At 41.3% G+C, this 21702-nt stretch overlaps 1 protein-coding gene across 2 annotated transcripts in view; it reads left to right on the forward strand.

Annotated features, from left to right (window-relative positions):
• Positions 1-21702, forward strand: part of DGKH (diacylglycerol kinase eta) — a 266880-nt gene that overhangs the window by 37231 nt on the left and 207947 nt on the right. The gene's annotated exons all lie outside the window — the stretch shown is intronic.

The following is a 21702-nucleotide window of genomic DNA, read 5'->3' on the forward strand; positions in this document are numbered from 1 at the left end:
ATATATGGAAATATTTGTGGTAGTTTTTTTTCTTATAAAGCATACTGAATTGGGCTTGTCAGCCACAAATGGATTCATTAGGCATCTGACTAGACCTCTTATGTGTACGCTGTGATCCAGCAGATTGACAATTTCCTACTAAACTGGATTTTTTCAGCCAGTAAATATTAATTTCTGTCCATTTTTATTATGGTTATTTTTACACCATTTAAAAAAGTAAGAATTAAACTAAATATAGAAAATAAATTGGTGTCTCAACACATGTACATGGATATAAATGCTGAGAGAGAAAGGAACATAATTTAAGCTCTATTTCATAATCGCCTGTTACAATTTAGTAGGGATAGAGTTTATTTCAGCTTCATGTAGTATCTTCAGTGTTTACATCCAGACAAAGTATGTAACTTAAACATTTTCTTATTTGCTCCTGAGTTGTAAAGGACCGATGTGCAATTATATTATTCATTATAGTGAAATATATGTATAAAATGGAACTAAAGTTTCCACATACACACGCAGGTTATTTCTTTGTATTGTACTTAACTTAGAAAGACCCTTTAAAAGCTTCTGGGACTTGATTTAAAGAAATTATAATTGATATAATTTTAATTATATATAACAACTTCAATAAGATCTGTACTAAAATCTTGTAATGCAATTTGTGGTATATGGTACAGAAAACTGTGGTTTAAATTAATTTGCTGTGTTTTCAGAAGTACTCAGCAACTCCAGGTTGGCGACCTAAATGAAAGCTATTGGTTTTGATTTCTTGTGAAAATCTGGAGTATGTTATTTAAACCATTTAGTTGTCATTAGCCCAACTTTTGCCACAGCCTCCCATAGCGTTCTCATCAATAAGCTAAGGAAATATGGACTAAATCATCCAGCCAATTATGCATCCGCATCACAGTACTTTCTTTATGCTCAACAAGTAGTTGTCATGGCTCAATGTCTAACTGGAAGGAAACATCCCTGGGTCCAGGATTGTTCAATATCTTCATTAATGATTTGGATGATGGGACTGAGGACACACTTAGCCAATTTGTAGGTGGCACCAAGTTGGGTGGAGCTGCAGATACTCTGGAGGGCATAGGAAGTATCTGGAATGACCTGGATAGACTAGAAAAATGGTCAACAGTCAATCGGATGTGATTCAGCAAGGACAAGTGAAAAATCCTGCACTTAGGATGGCATAATTGTATGCGCAAATACAGAATGGCAAATGATTGGCTAGGCTGCAGTGCTGCAGTGAAGGACCTAGGATCTGAAGGTTACAATGGAAAATAAGCTGAATATTAGCCAGTGGAATGCTGCACCTCAAGCACCGTGTTCAGTTTTGGGCCTCACACTTCAAGAAGGATGTGGCAGATTAGAAAGAGTCCAGTATGGAGCAACAAAAATGGTTGGGGGATAGGATGAGACTTATGAACAAATGCTGAAAGAACTGGTGTTGTTTAGTCTGGAGAAGAGAAGACTGCTGAGGGATTTGATAAGTCTTCAAACACTTGACGGCTGGTTACAGAGGGGATGGAGCGGGCTTTTCTCCGTGGCTGTATGGAACAGATATAGGAGCAATGGCCTCAAGTTGCATCAGAGGAAATATAGGTTGGAGATTAGGAGGAACTTGTGGACTATGAGTGTATAAAGTGTATAAAACTTACAGCTCTTGGAGCCTTTGCATTTGCATTGACATGTCTTTCTACACTTTCCACCTTTTTGTCTCAAGGTGCTTTCTGGACCTTCACATGCAGAAACGTCAGCACCCACCAACCTTGTATTTACCACTACAGCCTCCAGTCTGACGCATAAACCTCCCCGTCACCAGTCATGAAGAAACAGTCATAAGAAACCCAGAAATCCATGAGTCTTAGTCAGATTCCAAAACATCCTTTCTTAAAGATTTTCATCACCAAATACCCTGGATTACAAGTTCTACTGAGTCAGTGATCATCAGGGATCCTAGTTTTCTCTGTTTAAAAAAAAATCCCCAATTTTCAAATTAAAAGAAGTAACCCAAAATCCACATTTTTCCATGATTAAAATGAAATACCACTATATATATATTATACTTCTTTTCATTCAAAACTTGTGGATTTTTTTTTTTTAAATTGGAGAAAACCAGGATCCTTGGTGATCAGTTGTTAACCACTGCAGAATCCTTTCCCTTTCCGATAAGCATTCTGATAGAAGGCAGGGTAGAGTTGCATGCTATAGACTAATTCAGAGATGCATATGCTTTTTTACGTAACAGCTCACTCCATCAGATGCTATCTGGTGACTTGTTAAAGAAGTAGCAGGAAGGAAGCTGAGAAAAACAGTCAAATGCAAGTGCCTTCGGGACAGAAAATTGTTGTGACGCTGACGGATTAGAGAACAAAGCCACTTCTGCTACATCACAGCAACTTCTAACTCCTGTTCTGCTGAACTCTTTCAGAGGTAGGCAGTTCACAGAGTTCTTGACTGGGGAAGAGAGTGGGTAGGTATGTCAATATTTTTGAGAGATTTTTCATTGAAGATTTTTGAATTGAACTTAGCTGCCTCACTATTGAAAATCTTTTCTCAATATTCAGGAGGAAAATGCATCTGTAGATGAGACAAGATTCTTTGGGTAAATATGATATTTTTTTATTAGACCAACTCAGATAGTTGGAAAAAATTCTTCTTTGCAAGCTTCTGGGCACAGACACCCTCAATCAGGCTGAGGAAGCATCTGTGGTTGGTCTGTGATCTTTCTGGATGGAATGATGAATAGCAAAGAAGCCAGAGGCTGGTATGCATGCAAGAAGGCCAGTCAGTGATGATGTAAATAGGAGTCAGTGGGTGAAAGACAGGTTTGGGGGTGGGGGAATGAATGTAACGGGAAAATAGTGGAGAGTTACCTGGGGAGTCACATGTTAGGCAGGTTATATAATATGTCATAAATCCAATGTCTTTTTAGTCCATGTTTTTTTGTATTGAGGCGGTTGATGAAGTGAAGTTCATAGGCTCGTCTCTGAAAGGTGTTTTGTAAATTCCCTTTGAGGATTAGAAATAAGATATTGGAGAGAGAGAGTGGTTTTATTGTGAGAAACGTGCCCCCACAGGTAATTGGGTATTCCTGTCTTTGATAGATTTCCGGTGTGTGCTCATTCTGGTACACAGATGTTTCGTTTCTCCTACGTATTTTCCATCAAGGCATTTGGTACGCTGGATGAGATGTACTACCTTTCTGGAGGTTCAGCCGTAAGATACAGGAATGCTGATGGCTCTTTTGCTGGGTGCAGTAATTGCAGGGATGGTGGAGATATGTTGGCAAGTTTTACATTTCTTGTCATGGCATAGTTTGGATCCATTTGGTGTGTTTTGGGCCATAGGAAGTTTGCTTGTGGTGATAAGGTTAGCCAGGTTTGGTGCTTGTTTAAAGGCTAGGATGTATGATCCTGGGAAGATCTCTTTAAGAATTGGGTCCTCATTATGGGTTACAATTGTTTGAGGATTTTCTGTATAGGTTCCAGAACGGGGTGATATGTCTTAACCAGTGGTGTGTAATTCATGAGTTGGTTTCTTCTGTACTGAAGCAATTTTTCATGTGGTATCCGGGTGGCTCTTTCAAAAGTGTAATCTCTCTCTCTCTCGAGGTGAGTCACAGCCTTCTTGAGATTTGTGAGGTGAGAGATTTTCCTGCAAAGATGTGATTTTTGCCAGGAACTGTTAGAAATTAGTTTTAGGATGAAAGGATGTGGTCCTTTTATCTCTGGCTGATCTAAACATTACTTAAAAGCATACACGATGCCATACTAGTTCAGACTTCGGGTTCTTTTGTCCTTATGTTGTGTGTCTCTCAGTGGCACAGTAGATGCTAATTGCAAAAGTGCTGTGGTGTCCAATTGTAAAAATTCTGCGTCTGAGATGAGTGTACAAGGAAGTGCTTTAGATCACCATTACATCTAACAGAACTGAGGTTTTATTAACAGAAGGAATGGAATGAAAGGAGTAGCTTGTTATGCCAGTTTTATCTAGACTAAGATTTGATATCTTTTTGGAAGTCTTCTCTGTCTGTAAATCAGTTCTTTAGTGATGTTACTTTTGAAACTTCTGAAATCTATTGAGTGTCTTCAGGACCCTTTCTGCTTCCATTGTGATGTGATACACAGAAGTCGTGCTACCAAAAAGAATGCCACAATGTCTGTTCAAAATGGTACATGCTGTATATTTTTCTAATAGATTTGTAGTCCTTTACCAGTCCTGTGTGTGCAGGCTGCTTTTCCTCTTTTGCATTTTTTTCTTATGTTTTACCTTTTTTTGGAACTGTATTGTTATCCTGTTTCAGAAGTCAGTATATGCTTTGTGGGTTCAAAAGCTTGTGGGCTTTCACTGTTTTCAGGAGTTAATACAAAATTAGCAACAAATGTCAGCGCAAAGCCATTTCTAAGGTTTGTCCTTAGGGCTGCTGAACTGAACTCTGACCCGACTCTGAACCTTTCTCTTCCCTTATATCCAGGGTGGGTTAATGAGCTGCACGTGCCAAAGTGAGTCAGCAAAGCTTAGTTGGACCCTGCTGTAGGGTTTCAGCAGCTGGTCATATTGCTAAACCAGTTGTTTATACAGTCAGAAATAATGAAGACAAAAAGTTATTGTACTTTTACATTTTGCTGCCTTTACTATATTTTGTAGTCATTCACCAGAGCTTCCTTCTCACATCTGTATGAGTCCCCACATGCGTTTTTTTCATTTTTAATCCACTGAATTATTTATGTACGGCAAAGTGCATTTAGCATAGACCAATTTTAAACACTTAACTTTATCTTCCAATGAAAGATACAAATTGTCTGATTAACTTCTGAGCAAACTTTTCCCAACATATTTGACAACATGAGCTGAGCCTGGATGAAACACTAAAATTTAGCAAGCAAAATACATTTTATTTCAAGCAATAATGGGTGTGTGCATGCACATTTGGGTGCTGTATCCAGAGGAAGTGAATTTTGAAAACAGCAGTTTGATTGCTGCTATATATCGTAAGTTTCTTAAAAGGGTTGTTTGTAGTCATAATTTATTGGTTTGGGGGTAATTCAGCTTGTCTGTAAGCTAAAGACCAGTGCATTGAGGTAAATTATCAGTAGAGCAGACTATCTGACCAGAAAGATCTAAAAGAGGGATAATTAACTCTGTGTCTGATTTTGTCTGTCCTTTGTCTTACTGACTCTGGAAACAATTTAATAGATAATAAAATATTTTAAATTTCATTAACTGAAATTGCTTTCCCTAATTTTATTAATTCTGCATGCTGCAACACTGAATTAGTGTATATTTTCTTCATAGCCACTAATGAATGTCCCATTTGTATTGTAATTCTTGGATCTGGCTAATGAAAACTTACAGACTAATAAACTTCAGAAGTGAGATACAACAGATGCATCTGGACAAGTGTCTGGTAATAATGGACTGATCTTCATCTGCTTCATTATATGGGCCATGGAAAAATAGTTTAAGCATCTGTTTAACAGCAAATGCTATTTGCTTTTAGTTATCAAATCTCTTTTTCAGGCTAGTGGTTTCCAATAATATTGACTGCTGTACTTCAATCTGAATAATTTAAGATGTACACCTATGTAGTATTTCATCATTAATCACTAAGCAGTTGTTTTAATAAACTTCAATGTTGTGTTTAATATAGGATGTCCTATAGCAGTTCATGTTAACTTCTGTGTAAACAATTCATATTCCTTTACGGTTTATATTATAAAAGTGTAAAATCCAGCTTCTTTGCTATCAAGAAACCTCATATAACAGAAATTAATACATAAGTATCTTTTTTTTTTAATCCTTCTGCTGAGGATAGGTTGGAACATAGTGCTTTTTGGTTTAAAAAGAGATGGAGTCTGAAGACAAAATTGCTTTTTTCAACATAAAATCAAATCATGTTCTGGAATAGTGCATGCACCTATAGATATTGCTGATATATGGGACATTGGTATTCATATTGTGGAGTGGTAAAAGTTCTTATTTTAAGCATCTTAGTGGAGCATACATACCCGGTTCAAAACTTTTCTCTTGGTATAAATATTCATTTAAATGAACAAACAAATGTGAACATCAGCCTATATTTACTTCTGAGTTTGACACAGTTCGAAGGTAGACTGGATGTCTGTCTTTTCTTTTTTTATGCTTAACGTAAGTATTTCGTATATCAAATTCCCCATCAACCTGATAGGCAGACTAGGTCCTTTGGGTAAATGTGATATCTTTTATTATACCAACTAAATAGTTGGAAAAATTAATCTTTGCAAGATTTCAGGCACGAACACCCTTCTTCAAGCATTGGAGAGAATCTGCCTCTATCCTTAGATCAACGACCCATCAATCTTGTTACATTTTTTGTGTTCTGAGCCCCCCAGCACCAAATATAATGTATTACTACCTAGCCTTCAACTTCCATTTTTTGCTGCTGTAAATACACTCTCAGTTGACTTGCTTATCTTACAGTATTTTTCACATCTTTTTAAAACCATTTTTTTTGTTTAGACACATCTGTTTTAGCTACTCAAATGTCAAACATTTCCAAGCACAGAGCAGAATTCTGTTCTCTCCTATTTAAGAAATGACTTTCTGTCAAGTCTAGTAGTAATTTAGAGCTTTCACTAAAGTATTACAGTAGAATTAACAATAAAATTGTACATTATACCATTATAAAATTACTGAAGTCATTTGGGAATTTATCTGGTGCCAGGTATTGTGGTGCTAGCTGTTGAAGACTTGATTTTTGGCAGTCTCCTGTAGACGCTGTAATTTTTTGTAGCACTGTTATTACTATTTTTCTTTTACTTTGGTAATTGTGAGGTACATTCTCCTCTCCTGAATATGCAATGTGGCCAGGTTGTGTGGGGGTGGTCTGCTCTAGCCTAGTTGCCTGGGTTTTTGAAAAAGCCACATCTAGTGTTTGACTCTTACCTATTTATCAAAATAATTTAGTGCGCAGATATATTAGTCATCTCAGAATAACAGGCTGGATAAGAACCTGAGCAAGATAGCTATTTGGTTGAATAATAAGAGATCTAGTCATTGACAAACACCTTTGTAAATGCTCATAAAATCATATTTTCTCCATTATCCAAGCCCAAACTATTCTGTTATACATTTTTTTTTTTCCTTTTCCTCCCCTGCCTGCTGACACTAGGTTTTACCCCAGGAGAGGTTATTTATCACAGCTCAGTTTTACCAGTTTAAAAACTGTCATGTAAAAATATAAAATGTGAGTGTTTTCAGATTTGCGCAGTTAATGGGTTTATTGAAAGTCGAGATCCAGCAACTCAGGAAATGGAGCAGTAATTTAATTCACTAATTACCAGAGGATTGAATTTACACAATACTTTGGTGTGGGGAGAACTTTCACATTAGATTAAGCAGCTTTTACATATTGTTTTAATAAGCATTTTAAAATGATGGCCACCAAATAGGGAAAGAGTTAATTATCTTAATGTGATATGTGTCTGAGATGTTTTAAACTTTAATTTCTATTGGTAATAAACCAGGTTAATTGAAACAAAGCCTGATGCAGTTCTTTGAATAAATGGTGGCTTAAAGTGATACAACATTTTTTTTAAGATAGGAAATTGCTTAGTGGGCTTGCTTAAACTAAGAGAAATGGTATAGTTTCTGCATGTTAGCTATAATATTTTAACAAATACTCTGTAAGACTACAAGTAGTCTTGTGCTAGCCACTGTGTGAAGTGACTAGTATTCGCTTTGGATTCGGCTGATTCGGGAGACTGATTTGATTTGGTGACTTGAATCACTGTTCTGATTCCATTTGACTGAATCTGATTTGGAGGTTCGGCCGCTGCCAAATCAGCCGAATCTCCGAATTGGACAGGCCCTATCACTTGGCCCTACTCCCGGCTCTTAAAAAGAAGGGGAAAAAAGTCCCAGTGTGACAGGGGCAAGCTTTTATGCCCGATGCAAGCACTGGCCTGCCCACTGTCTACGGGTCAGCCACCCAACTCTCTTGTCTGCCACGCCTTGATGTAATAATATTGATATAATAATTAGGTGGGAGGCTGCCCATTATATACTCCAATATTGTGGGGGCTATTTGTGGCTTCGTTCCATGCCTACACCTTGGACCAAACCTCACAGATGGCATTTCAGGCAACCAACTCAACCGTCCCCTTTGCCCATTAGCTGTAGCCCCTTCCCTGGGATCTTCAGCTTCCCTTTAAGCCCTGGCTGCATCTCAGGCCAGCTGGGACCCCGAGCTTCTTTGCTGTATATGGGCATCTGTCACGGTGGGCCCCTAGCCCTTTTGACCCCAGTTTGGGTCCTGGTCCCAGCATTGACCAGTCAGGTCCTTCAGTTAAGTCTAAGCCCCTTGCCTGCACTCAGGGATTGGGGTCCCCCATTCCCAGCTCAGGTGCTATACAAAGCGTGCTGGACCCCGCAGGGTCACTCACCCCAACAGGCTCAGGTGCTTTAAGGAGCTTACCTGGCCTTCCCTGGATTCGATGGAACTTATAACCCACCCAAGGGTGAGGGCTGGGGTTAAGGCACCCCTACCTGCCTTTCACCTGGATGGTAACTGGCCTGATATTTCCTGGGGGCTCCTGTGTCAATGGAAACCCCACCAGACCACCCACTCCCAGCAGGGTGCAGTTTTAGGTTATGCCCAGGACCAGGAGCCTCCAAACCATCCCCTTAAGCTCCTATCCTGACCTCCAAGATATTCCCATGCAGCAGCTCAGCCAGGCGGTGTTTCTTGCCTGCCCCCCCAGCAGTAAACTGCTCTTGTTTATATAGGTGGCCAGAGTTCTAAAATGGCTGCTGTAATTGAACACCTGCTGAGAATTTGATTTAGCCCTTAAAGTGGCAGGAACCACTGGTGCCCTGCTACACCCAGACTCACTGGCTCCTGCCAGGTCAGTGGGGGGCAATCCCCACTGCCCTGCATTGTTTGGGGGACTCTTCCATGAGCTGCCAGGGGCCCTGATGGCCACTGCAGCTGCTGGTGAGTGCGAGCTTTTTTTTTTTTTTTTTTAGGAGACAGGGGCTGGGCAGGGCAGCCATGGGGGTGGGGCTGGGAGAGCAGTCAGGGATGCTTAGGGGAGCTGGGGGAGCAGGCAGAGATGGGGCCTGTCAGGGGTCCTCCATCCCCTGCCCCCTACTTACCAGCATGGAATCTGGGTCCATCTCCCTGGGGCAGCAAGTGGGGACTGCCTGAATCTCTGAAGCTCTCCAAATCTTTTCCAAATTGATTAGGACCTTTTTATTGGTCTCCTGATTTGATTTGGATTTGGACATTTGGCTGCCAAATCTCCTCCAAATTGAATCAATACCCAAAGCTTCACGCAACCCTACTAGCCAGTACCTCATGAGATTGCTTTTGACCCAGTCCTCCAATTTGTCTAGGTCACTCTGAATCCTAACCCTATTCTCCAATAGTACTTCCCCCTGTTCGGTGTCATCTGGAGGTGTCATCCGCTGAGGGTGCATGCTATGCCATCCTCCAGGTCATTGATGGAAACATTGAACAAAACTGGTCCCAGGACTGACCCCCGCAGCACTCCACTTGTCACCGGCTGCCAAGTAGACATTGAGCCATTAATTACTACCCTCTGAGCCTGATGCTCCATCCAGTTTTGTAGCCACCTTACAGTCCATTCATCTAGCCTGTACTTCCTTAGCTTGTCTGTGGTATGTTGGGAGAGATGCTAACTAAAGCCTTACTAAAATCAAGGTATACCACATCCACTGCCCTCTCTGCACCCACAGAGCCAGTCATCTCATCATAGAAGGCAATCAGGTTGGTCAGACATGACTTGCCTTGGCGAATCCATGCTGACTGTTCCTAATCACCTTGTTTTCCTCCCAGTGCTTAGAGATGAATTCCTTGAGGATCTGCTCCATGGTGTTACCTTCTGTGCCTCCATCCTGAATTCACCTTCAAGAATAATCACAACTGTCTATTTTTATTGGTTATAAGTAACATTTGTTAGATGAAATCAGTATCTTTTATTGGACCACCTTTATAGTTGATATACTCACAAGCAGTACAAGCACGTATTAATGGAGATACAGGCTAATTACTATGCTGGTGCAGAAGCTACTGCTGGCTGTTCTTGCTACATTCTCTCTACTGAGAAGCTTTAGGATTTCTGTAGTCAAAGAGGGCATTTATAGACATGTTTCAGAGCCGCACTAATTAAAGCGTCTGGACTGTCATATGTATCCGTGTCCGTGTGCTGAGAAATGTCGGCAGGGCACTTTGAATGAAAGCTCATCGAACTAGCTTTAGGTTAAAATGGTGGACCACTATTTTTTAGTGCGGGGACACTGCTACACATTACGTTGGAGTCTGCTGCAGTGCGGTAATTGCCACACTCCAGGAGACTTGATTAATCAAGTCTGCTCCGATGCGCTGTAATAACAGTGCATTGGAGCAGCCTCCCTGCTCATGTATAGGAGCCCTGAGTTGTCCAAGCTCATTTGCAGACTTACACAGTTCTTCATAGTTTAAGGGTGTTGTTACCCATTATACTTGGGATATACTAAATCTATGGGATGTTAGGTGGTATTAAGGTTAGAACCTCCCGTGAGCAGTTGCATGTTAAAGGTTAATACTGTTTCTGACCTTGCTGATGGAGGGCTGGCAAGTAACAGGGTGGCTAGGAGCCAGGGTGCCTGGGCTCTGTCCCTGCTCTGGGTGGCAAGGGAATGGAAGAGGGGGTTGTAGTGGTGAGAGCATGGAGATTGTGAGGTGAAGAGGTTGAGGCACGGGGGCTGTAGCTTCCATTCACAGGTCTCCTGCATTCCTCTTCTCCAGAGGGGTGGCGGGAAAGGGTTGTGCTGTGGGGAGCCCTCTGTGGACCCCTGTCAACCTGACCTGCCCCTTCCCTCCTCTCCTCTCCTCCCCCACTGCTTTCCCAAACAGGGTTGCAACTTTGCTTGGAGCCAGACAAAAGCCACAGCAAAAGCCAGATAATTTCAGTTATTCAAGGTTAACTGAAATTTACCTGTGCCTCCTGGCCTGTTTGCCCCCAAGTACTGCCAGCACTTTCCCAGCCAGATGACTTAATGAGGCTGTCGCTTTCTTCTACATCCCCTGTTCCTATCTGGGGCGGGGGGAAGAGGACCCTGCTGTCAGGTTAATATGGCGGGACCATGTAGCTATTGGCAGTGAAAAAGCTCCAGGCAAAAGACATAGCCTCTCAGGTAAGACTGAGGGGGCAGAGATCAGGCCATGAATGACTTGTACCTCCCGAGGCTAGTGGGGCATGGCAACAGCTTGTAGGCAGTGATGGCAGTGGAGGCTTGGCGGTGGCAAGTGGGGACTGTTCATGGGCAGCTGTGGTGGCAGTGGTGAGCAGCCAATTTCCTGGGGGGCATGTGCCACCCCTACATGTTGCCTATGGATCAGGCTGTGGGGGGGTGGGATCAGGTCAGCGGGGGGGTTGGTGGAGGGCTTTCTGCAGCAGAACCCTCTTCCACCACCCCAGGATGGGAATGGGGCAGGCCTTTGGATGGAAGCCACAGCTCTCATTCTCCTCTGCCTCCCAGCTCCTTGCACTCTGCTGCAGTCCCTCTTCTGGCACTAGAAGGGCTCCCCCTTCTCCCAGGCAGTACTGCCCCCCAGGCAGTAGTTTGGGAGGTTGAAAAATTTGTCCGTAGAGCAGGAGTTGAGGGGTAGGGGCAGGGAGTGTTGTATCCTGGGATGCTGGAAGTCTGCAAACTGCTCATTTTGTCTCCATGGAGCAGATTGAAGTTATTCTAAAGTGAACCGATAAGCACGGTGCAGAGATAACACGGCCCTTAGTATGGCATAAGGGTAATGTTTCACAGTATTCTCAAATAAACTGAAACCAGTTTAAACCTTGTGATGCTGGTGGGCAGATGGACACATTTTAAAATTAAAAGAGACTGCATAAATGTTTGGTGTATAATTCGGTGTTTACTGACAAATAGTGAAGTGGTTTTTTTTTGTAAAGTTTTTGTTTCTGTAGTGTCTCTAACTAGAAGCTCAAAATACTACTTTATATAGAAACGCTTTTCTAGCTGTGCAGATTAGCCAAATGGATGATTCATCTGTATTAGATTATGTTGGGGTAATAAATATAGCTGAAGGTAGTGCCGTATAAAAGGTTAGAGATGTAGCAACCTCAGTACAGACTTAAGGTCTTTTGTACCCATCCCTGTAAGGTTTGCTGGGGCCAGTTGTTTTACGATTGCCCTGTGATTCTGTAGAAGACTCGGCTCTACATATTGAAGCAGTAAGTACTATATGATATTTTCCCCAGCATAATGAAATGGAGCATGTTTTTATTTTTGTGTTAATGATTTAAAATATGTGCGCTATTACTTTTCATAAATTTTTGCAGTAGGATTACTTCAGGAAATTATTGTGAGCAGCTCAGATTGTTATTGTATTTTAATAACATACTTTTAACTAAGTTAAAACTTTCTACAACAGATGAATTTGTTTAGCAAACTCACTTATGGAAGGTACCTCCTTCAATCTTTTCTTCTGTGACTCCTTTTCTTCCACGGTCTTTTTAATCACTTTTTATTTTACTTGCAGTGAGGAAAAAAATAAAGCTGTTCTCTTCGTTTCCTCCCCTTTTTAGTTTTGTACTTTAGATTTTAGTGTTTTCTCTTCTGCAAGAGAGAGAAATTTCTCTCTCATTTCCATCATTTATTTTCCTTTCAAAACATTTAAATTCACTATATTACTATTGGTTTATTCCACCAGTGATGGATTCTTAGTATTGCTCTGTCACTCTTTTATTATTATTTCCTCTGGGTTTCACTTTCTGTAGTATCTGAATATAAAGCCTTCACTTCTTGAAAATGGTTTCCCTGCTTGTTTTGCTTTTTTCAGTAGCTTCTTGCCAACATTTTTATTTCCTCAGCTTTTCTGACTCCTTGGGTCCATTGGCAATATATCAGAATGTTCAAGGGCAGAAGTGAAATTTGTGACCGGGGTATTGCTGATGGGGGTGCAGTGACACTAGAGTGGTACTAGAAAAAAATAAACCTCAATAGAGATATTAAAGATTATTTTTTTCCTTTGCTTGCTGAATGCAGTGAAAAACTTGTGCTGTATTACCATGCTGGAAACGTTGTTCATCACTCACATTAGTCTATCTATTTTCATAATCATGGTATCATTCTCTCTCTCTCTTTCTTTCTCATATGTACAACTAGCTCCTGTTGAATGGTTTCCTCCTGAATGCTAAATCCATTTTGAAAAGTTTTCATTTCAGAAGCTGGTGATTTGTTACAATAACTTTGTACTTGATCAACTTTGAATACCAGCTCTATCACTGTCAAAGAGATGTAGTTATTTTTTTGTCACTTGTTTGTTATTAGTCTGGACTGCTAGATTGATTTAAGTGTTTTTAAGCACGTTTTTGAAGTGCTAAGATGAATAAATGTTTTGTTAGCTCACTATTGTAATTAATTTCCATTTTTACTAGAACAAATGGCACTTTAAATATTTCATTATATTTGTGTTTCAGTATTTTATGCTTGATTTTTATTGGCACACGTTTTCATTATAATCTGTATTTGTTGTGCTTTCCCAGCTACGAAGCACAAAGTCTGTTTCAAATATATTGTGTACCATCATTGCTGCTACTTTTTTTAAAAAGTCTTCTTTGGTCAAAGAAGAAACTTAAGTGTTTGCTTCTTGGTTATTTCTTGGACCATCACAGGTATCTAAAATAAATAAAAGCACAGAATGAAACTTAATCTCAGCACTAAGTAGAGGTAATCTTGTTGCTTCATTGCTATAAACAAACAGACAAAAAGAAGAGTTGGGAGATATTTGGGAGCAAAGTGTGTGGTTTTGAAAGTAAGAGTGCGGGAAAAAGTATCTAATGTTTGCCTTGGCTAGAGTAGGAAGATGATATGACTAACTTGTTACAATCAAGGAGTGAAGGAGGTCAACATAGAGTTGTCATTTGCATCCTCTGTGTGATAATGATGTGCTGATTAGATGCACCATAAGGAAACAAATCATGAAAAGAGAGAAAATCTCTAAAAGGAACGAGACAGAAGTATTCAGGTATGTATACAGTGTGGGAGCTGGGGTGGAGAGTGGAGGAATCCTTTGACAGACCTTACGATAGGGGTGGGCAATTATTTCAGGTGGAGGGCCACTTACCCAGTTTTGGCAAGCTGTTGAGGGCTGCATAGGTAGCCCTGCCCCTTGACAGGTGCCCCACCCCCTGGTCACTATCTTGGGACCAATGTCCCAGGGCCAGCACTGGTGGGGCTGAGAGTGGGGTGCAGGCTGGCAGGGCTCTGTGGAGCTGGACTGGGCTGCACCAGCAGGGAGGGGGGGGAGCTGGCTTGGCTCCATAGAGCCCCTTCCGGCTGGGACCCTGTACTCCTGCCACCCTGCTCTGGGCTCCACCAGCACTGGCCCCAGGACATGGATGCGGGGCCCTGTGCTCCTGCTCACTCCCAGTGCCTCCCCAGCCCTGCAGTACAGGTTGGGGGACAGCACACAGCCCCCACCCTGTTTGCCAGCAGGGAAGGAGCTGGTGTGGAGTGCGGGGAAAAGCAGCTCCTTGCCTGTCCCATGGCCCACACTCCCTGCTGCAGCCACTTGCAGCCTGTGTGAGGTGGTCCTAAGCAGGCACAGGCTGCGAGCAGCTGCAGCACAGGGCAGGCATGGGGCCACTTTTTCCGTACTCAGCACCAGCTTGTAACCCACCCCCACTGCCAGCCTTGTGTTGCAGGAGCCTGCCAAGGATTCCCCTGGGTCTTACCGTCCCAGTTCCTGTAATTTTTGTCAGGAACCAAGGACAGATAAATTTTAATTTTCAAAATTTTTTTTAGGGGCCCTGTGGGCCAGATAGAATGGTCTTACAGGCCAGATCTGGCCTGTGGGCTGTATTTTGCCCACCCCTGCTTTATAAGAATGGACTTTTTATTTAAATGAGTGCAGTGAATTAGAAAAGTCTTTCTTCTTGGGTAATTTAGAAAATATTTGATGAAATTTCCTTCATTTTTGAGACTAAGATTTTTATTTTAGGAAGAAGATCATTAGTATATCTTAGTATGCCTGTAACATGCAAGAATCAATTTTTTTGGTAAATCAAATGTTTACCTAAGCTATAAAGGCAAGCACGTCCTACTGCATGGACTCAGAGAAGTCATTCTATTGTTTTATGTATGACTTGTCTTCATTTGTCACGAAAGGTGTGCTTCTGCCTCATGTTAGCTAAATCTCTTGACATTGTGATGTTTGTGAAATTAAAACTGCCTTTCTCTCTCTTTACCTTTGCTAGTTAGATATGTTAACCAGGAACATACCTGTCTCTTCCCACCCTTAGTGTAGATGTAACTTTATTTAAAGAAACTTAATATTCTTCTGTCGCTTTCCTAGAATGAGTTTTGCAAGCTGCCACCTCCTGTTCATGTCTGGCAGAATGTGTTTTACTGCCATATTTTTGGCCTCAAACTTGCAATGCTACATTTGATTTATTCATTCACTATGTCTCCCATGGTCATTATGCCAGTGTAATTTCTTTTCCTTATGTTTGTCTTTTTTCTCATTTCATTTTTTCCTATGTGCAACTTTTTCCTCCTTCCTCCTCTGTTCTCTCCAGTTCTGTCTTTCTTGGCTTGTTTCAAAGCCCATTGAAGTCAAGAACAGTGTTTCCATAGACTCTGCTGGGCTTTGGATCTGGCCTATAGCTTTTCATTTACACCTTTCACCTTTCTCAGTCAATCTCACTACCTTTTTCTCATGTTTTCTCTTCTTCTAAATTCACTACTCTGCTATGTTATGGAGTACCAGGAGGGAAGATGGGCCCTACTTAGAAATTACTTTGTTTTAAAATCAGGTATGCTTGTGTAAGTAAAAGATTTAAGATGCCCTGCAGTTGTGACAACTAGTTTGAAGCCCTGAAAATTATCAACTTTTCTTAACTCTGAAATCTTCAGGACTTTAGCTTAATCAAATCTTTGACTCTGGACAGTACATTTAAATCGGGTAAATCCAGTAAATTAAATCTTATCTTTTTTGCCTCTTCTGTGGATTTTCCTTTTCTTTTTCTCTCTTCCCCTCCACTTTTTTGCTTGCAAGTTTTTATTTTTTTGAGCTCTGCAGAACATCTCTGTTTTTAGGATACCTTAATTTAGGAACCCATTGTTAAGTTTACATCAAAATTATAGCAAAATCCAACCCTCCTACTGCAGGATTTTGATGCTTCAAAATTGAAATAAAATACAAGAGGGTCAGAGTATAGCTTACAGTAGGCGCTCAGTAACAGCTTTAATTAGATACAGTAAAATCTTTGTTATCCAGCATCCCTGGGGTAATGGGATTGCTGGTTATGTGAAAAATACTGGTCAGCTGAAATAACCCGGCAAGGGTTTTCAGATCATGGGGAGAGTGGGGTGGTAGTAGCCACACGCGGAGTGGTGACAGCACAGGGTGGTGGGTAGTGGCTGCTGTGTAAGAGCTTCCCCCTCCTACCCTAATCTTACCGCCTCCCCCCTGCAAGCAGCTGGCCGGCCAGAAATTCTTGTTCATAGAATTTCCAGTTACCTAAATGCTGAATAACAAAGATTTTACTGTAGTTGCTGCTGCCACTTAAACACCATTTCTAAACTCAGTAAGCTCGTATTCAAAATCAATGTGAACAGCAAGCCTCGATATATAAGGAGATAACAATGTGGTTTTGCTTTCTGAAGCTTTTTTTTCAATTCTGGAATGTACATGTTCCTATGTAAGGGCCATGCGACATGAAGTTAGGAATCCATATGTGGAGAATATGCTTTGTTTTCATCTCTGACCCCTAAGATTGTAGCTGCATGTAGATTGTTGCCGCCAGGATGTGATTAGCTGTTCGTGGGCTGCTCTTCCCCGGGTGATTGGTATTGTTCCTTGCCGGCATTCCTGCCTTCGCCCGGGCGGATGTTCTGTGCCTGACTCCTTGACCCTGTTCCCACCTGCCACGACTTGATGGTATCAATGTTTGGGGTCAGTCATCGTGCATGCCCGTGGCCCAGGGTTCTCCCAGCGGTCACTCTCGGGGCTCTACCACCCCTACACCCCAGCCTCATGCCTCCTTATGGTGTTGCTAAGCTGTAAGTGTCTCGCTCTTCGGATTATTACTCGAATGGAATGCCAGCTTCCCTCCCTTTAACCGAAGCTATGCCTACTATGGGGCTAATGCCCTCTGGTCTCCCCTAGAACTTGGGGAAAAGACAAACTTAATGTGAAATACCAAAAAAACCATCAACACAAACTGGGGCGTACTGCCCCTTTAATTGCCCCCCCCATGCGGTACTGTAGCCCCAGCTGCTTCGTACCTAGGCACTCAATCTTTGTCCATTCCCCAGCACCTCGCAGTCCAGTGCTGGCGTATCCTTCGGAGGCGCCTCTCTCTGGGCTTCCCCGTAGTCTGTCCTCCTCTGGCTGACTTCGCCTGGGATATCCTTTGTGGTGTCACAGGGGCGATCTTGGATCTTCCTGACAGTCGCGCCAACAATGTTGCTTAAGCGGTGTCCCTGTCTCTTCTTACACCCGTCCTGGGTGTTTCTCCCCTCGTGCCCTGATGTTCCTGCCTGTCTGAAGGGTGAGGACATCGGGTGCAGTGTCTCCTCCTTCTCGCCCCCTCCTACGGCATGTGCCGCCATTTTTATTTGTGCTGGCTGGCACACCGCGCTTGCATCACCGGCCAGCCGCAGCTGAATAAACAAGTGGCTGACGAGCCGCATGGATTTTGCCTCCCGTCTTCCATTCCCTGGCTCGGGAGTTGCCGGTAAGTACCTTTGCGTCCCGGGACATAGATAAACATGTGGATTACTATTTAAGGACGTAGACTTTAAAGCACAACAGATAAAAATAGGAGCTGCTAACTAACACACTTTCATCCAAATAAAGTTTATAGAAAACCTCTGAGTATGTTGAAGGTTTGTTTTATGGAAGAGTGTTGTTATGGTAAATTACAGGACAAATGCAACTTTTTGAATATACAACATGCATTTGGGGTACACAGAACAGACCATAACTCCAAAACTGGAGGGGTCAGGGGAAGGGGGCACAGACATGTTGAACAGGGGTGTAAAACTCAATCGAGACTGGATTCAGACCACAGGGCTTCTCACAAGTTTAGATCCATGGGACAAGTGGTTGTGGTGGGGGAGCAGCTATGGCAGTGGTGTAGGTAGCAGGGTTAGCTGTGGCAGTGGAAGCAGTGGTCAAGAAGTCACGTGCTATGGTGGTGGCAGGGCAAGCAGTCATGCACTAAGAGGCCACAGGACAAATGGAGCTTTGTTAGCCTTGCTTGCCTGTCTGTTACTGAGGGCAATGTCCAATGGGATCCCAGAGTCTGCAGCAGGCCACACCCCTCCTATCAATGCCCCCAGGTTACCTGGGCTCCCAGTAGCTTGGCAGGCCTGATAGTAACTCCAGGTAGAATAACAGCAGTGAGATAACATTGAAGGGAATGGCATGCAATCTGGTCCAAAGCAACCATTTGGACTCGTTGAGACTATATTCTTAAATCACTTATTGATATTGGTGGCAGGGGCGGGGTGTGGAATACGGGCTTTGAGGATAGATGCAAGTAGTAGTAGCATAGTTAACTTATTCTCTGTGGTTCTCAGGTCTCTTGCACTTTCCTGGAGAGCACCTGGTAACTCAAGGCAACAGCTAATACTTTTTAATGATAGCAAACTGAAAAGATATGCACATTTGTTTTATGCAAATCAGATGGGATATAGCTAAGGCAAATGTTATTTTGATTATAGTTATTTTGATTTTTATTAGATGTATTTTAAAGGTACCTAATTTAAGATGAAGATACCCTTTCATAATTTAGAAATAAATTTCTTGCCTCACAATTAGAAAACAATAAACCACGTATACACTACAAATGCCTCCTCACCACCAACAGGAACACTTTTTAGGTTTCTTTCTTCCAATAACTGTGGTCAGTGGATGGACTTTGCATCAACACATTTGGACTACATCAAACATCTCCCTGCTCCAGCTACTGCCTTTGCTGATTACAGCCATGACAATATTTCAGAGTATGTTTTAGGCAAGTAGGTCCCAGCTCAACCAGTGTACAACAGTCAACCTATTCTTTTGGATAGCTGAAACTCTTTTAAACTGGAAGGTAGTTGGGGATGACTGCAAATACTTCCATTGTGAGTATTGCAAATCTTACACTTTTAAAAAGTGCCCTTGGGAGTATAAACTTATTTTTGGTCTAAATGAATGCTTGTACCTGTAGTTCACATTCTAGTAAAGTTTGCTAGAAAAGATACCATTAAAGGATAATAACCTGTTTGAGCATAGCTATTTGATCATAGGGGAAAAAAGGGAAGGAATATAAAGTGAGAGAGGGAAGGAAAGAATAATGTGATCTGATCACACAATGTTAGTTGTTATCGCTGGTTGATAGCTCAGTATTACTTTAGGAAGTTACAAACAAACAAAAAACATTTGTAGGACATGAATTGTGTGGGAAGGAGAAGATAGTCCAGTCCAGTCTTTGTCTTTGTCTTGTTGATTCTGAAGACATATTTTTATAAAAATCGTAATTTAACCTGCTGTCCTCTTTATTACCCAAGGAGTTTAAAATCCCTTCCCTGTAACTTTAACAATAATAGTATTGAGGATATTGGAAATGCGTGCCATATTGCACATACCTCCTCATTTATAAACTCCATGAGTGTGTGTGTGTGTATTTGTGTGTATATAAATAAATAAAAACATTCTTCCTTTCTGGAGTTTGTATACATTTCTAGCTTTTACAGCTATTTTCTAAGATATCAGGGAAGAAAAATAGTTCTTTAACAGATTTTAGTTTTGACTTCATAATTTTTCCAGAAGGACCTGAATTTATAATAGTGTTATCCGTCTTTTAATAAGAGTGTTATTATCTGTGAGGCAGTCTATATTGTACTTGGTAGATTTAAAACATATTTTAAAAGTTAGCCTCTAAGAGAGAGTAAAAGTTGATCTAGTGATAAAGTATATGTTGAAGTATTTTTGTTGTTTGGCATATTTTATTTTATGATGGGATTCCTTTTAAATTCTTAAAGCTAGTATACATTTCATTAAGGGCTGATTGCTTATTTAATCAGAGGAATATCTGAAAGGTATCCTTTCCAAAAAAGGTGGTACTGCATCAGCATAATTTACACTACAATGTGCTATGTTTCACAAGTATAAAAACAGGGGTCAGTTCTAACCAATTTAAAAAAAAATGTAATCCAGAGACACCCTGGTCCACTTTTGCTTAGGATGGAATTGAGGATTTGAAAACTGTCAAATTTTCAGATCTTTTAATAATCTGAATATTATGAGACTTGATAACTTTGCTGAACATCTGAGAGGTCTGTTTGGAGACAAAGAATTATTACAGGGTTCTTTAAATAACAAAAATGATTATCATTATAAATAGTTCCAAAAACATGTTAAAATGATGGTAATGTAACTAGGGGTGAGCACTGCTGCTGGCCCACCTGCCACCGCTCCCTTCCAGAGCACAGAAAATGCCTCTGCAAAATTAGGAGAAATGGTCTGTGGCAAGTTCTACTGGTTTTGCTGCCGATTTTTATGTAACGGTGTATAAGTCATATAGGCCCTGATCCCAGTCCAGACCCTACTGAGGTCACTGGAAATCATTAGTAAAGACTCATAATCTCTCTGTAAAATTAGGCTTTAGTCAAGACTTCCAGACTGTAAAATTGGTGTGAAAAAACCCTTTCCCCTCCTACTGTCATGCAATGAAGAAAAAGTACCTTAATACCTGTCAGTTATTCATACTTACATGGTGTTTCCATTTTTTTCCTCTTCCCCTCCCTTACTAATCCACTTTACTGAGCAACAGGTTCCTGATGAAGAAAATCAGTAAGATAGTGTTGTGGGCTGGGTAGCTTATGCAAATACACTGCTTTTATAAGAGACATGTGACATTGAGGGGGAAAGGAATGGAAGTTGGTAGAAAATGGAGAACGTGAGGTCTTTTGTTCTCTTTGTCTTTAAATGATTTTCAATTCAGATTTCAAATGTGCTTTTCAAACCCATTTATTTCCATAGGAATATTTTAATAGCTTTTATATCTAACTGTAGATTAAACAAATTCGATTCAAGAGTTTGATAAGAATATTACAATTTTGGGAGACCAGTGAACAATATACAGAGTTCAGTAATTGAGTGTGTGGTATGAAATTTTAACACTAAATAGGTGATCCTTTTTTGCGATTCAGATATTCTATTTTGGAAGTTTTCAAGCTCTGATCTATTAAATGCTATAAAGACCAAGATAAGTTAAAGTGGGATGCAGAGTACTTGCCTTCCTTATTTCCAATCTTTTTATAGAAGAGCAAGGAGCAAAACATAATGTGGGTAAGGAGTGGAGATGGCCTCAGTAAATCTGTCCTGAAAGTATGGAGGGCAGGGAAGGCACTAAACAGACATTTTGGCATTTCTCTGTTATTCCCAATATGACCTTGGTATGAAGGATACACAGTGGGTACACATGCAGTTAAGCCAGAGCAATGAACTTTGGCACAGTTTACGCTGTAGAAAACTGCCTTTTGGTGTAGTGTTTACATGAGTGCCCGGGACTGCAGTAATTTGAGCCAGGGTGAAGCAGCCCTGGGCTGGCAGGGACCCAGGGAGTCAGCCTCCAGCTATGGCAGGGGCTGACTGGGCATCAGTCAGGTGATGTCAGTTGAGGCTGGCTGGGGCATCAG

The sequence above is a fragment of the Crocodylus siamensis genome, chromosome 1 (assembly GCF_052110815.1).
Source record: "Crocodylus siamensis isolate JL-2025a chromosome 1, ASM5211081v1, whole genome shotgun sequence".
Taxonomy (NCBI): Eukaryota; Metazoa; Chordata; order Crocodylia; family Crocodylidae; genus Crocodylus; species Crocodylus siamensis.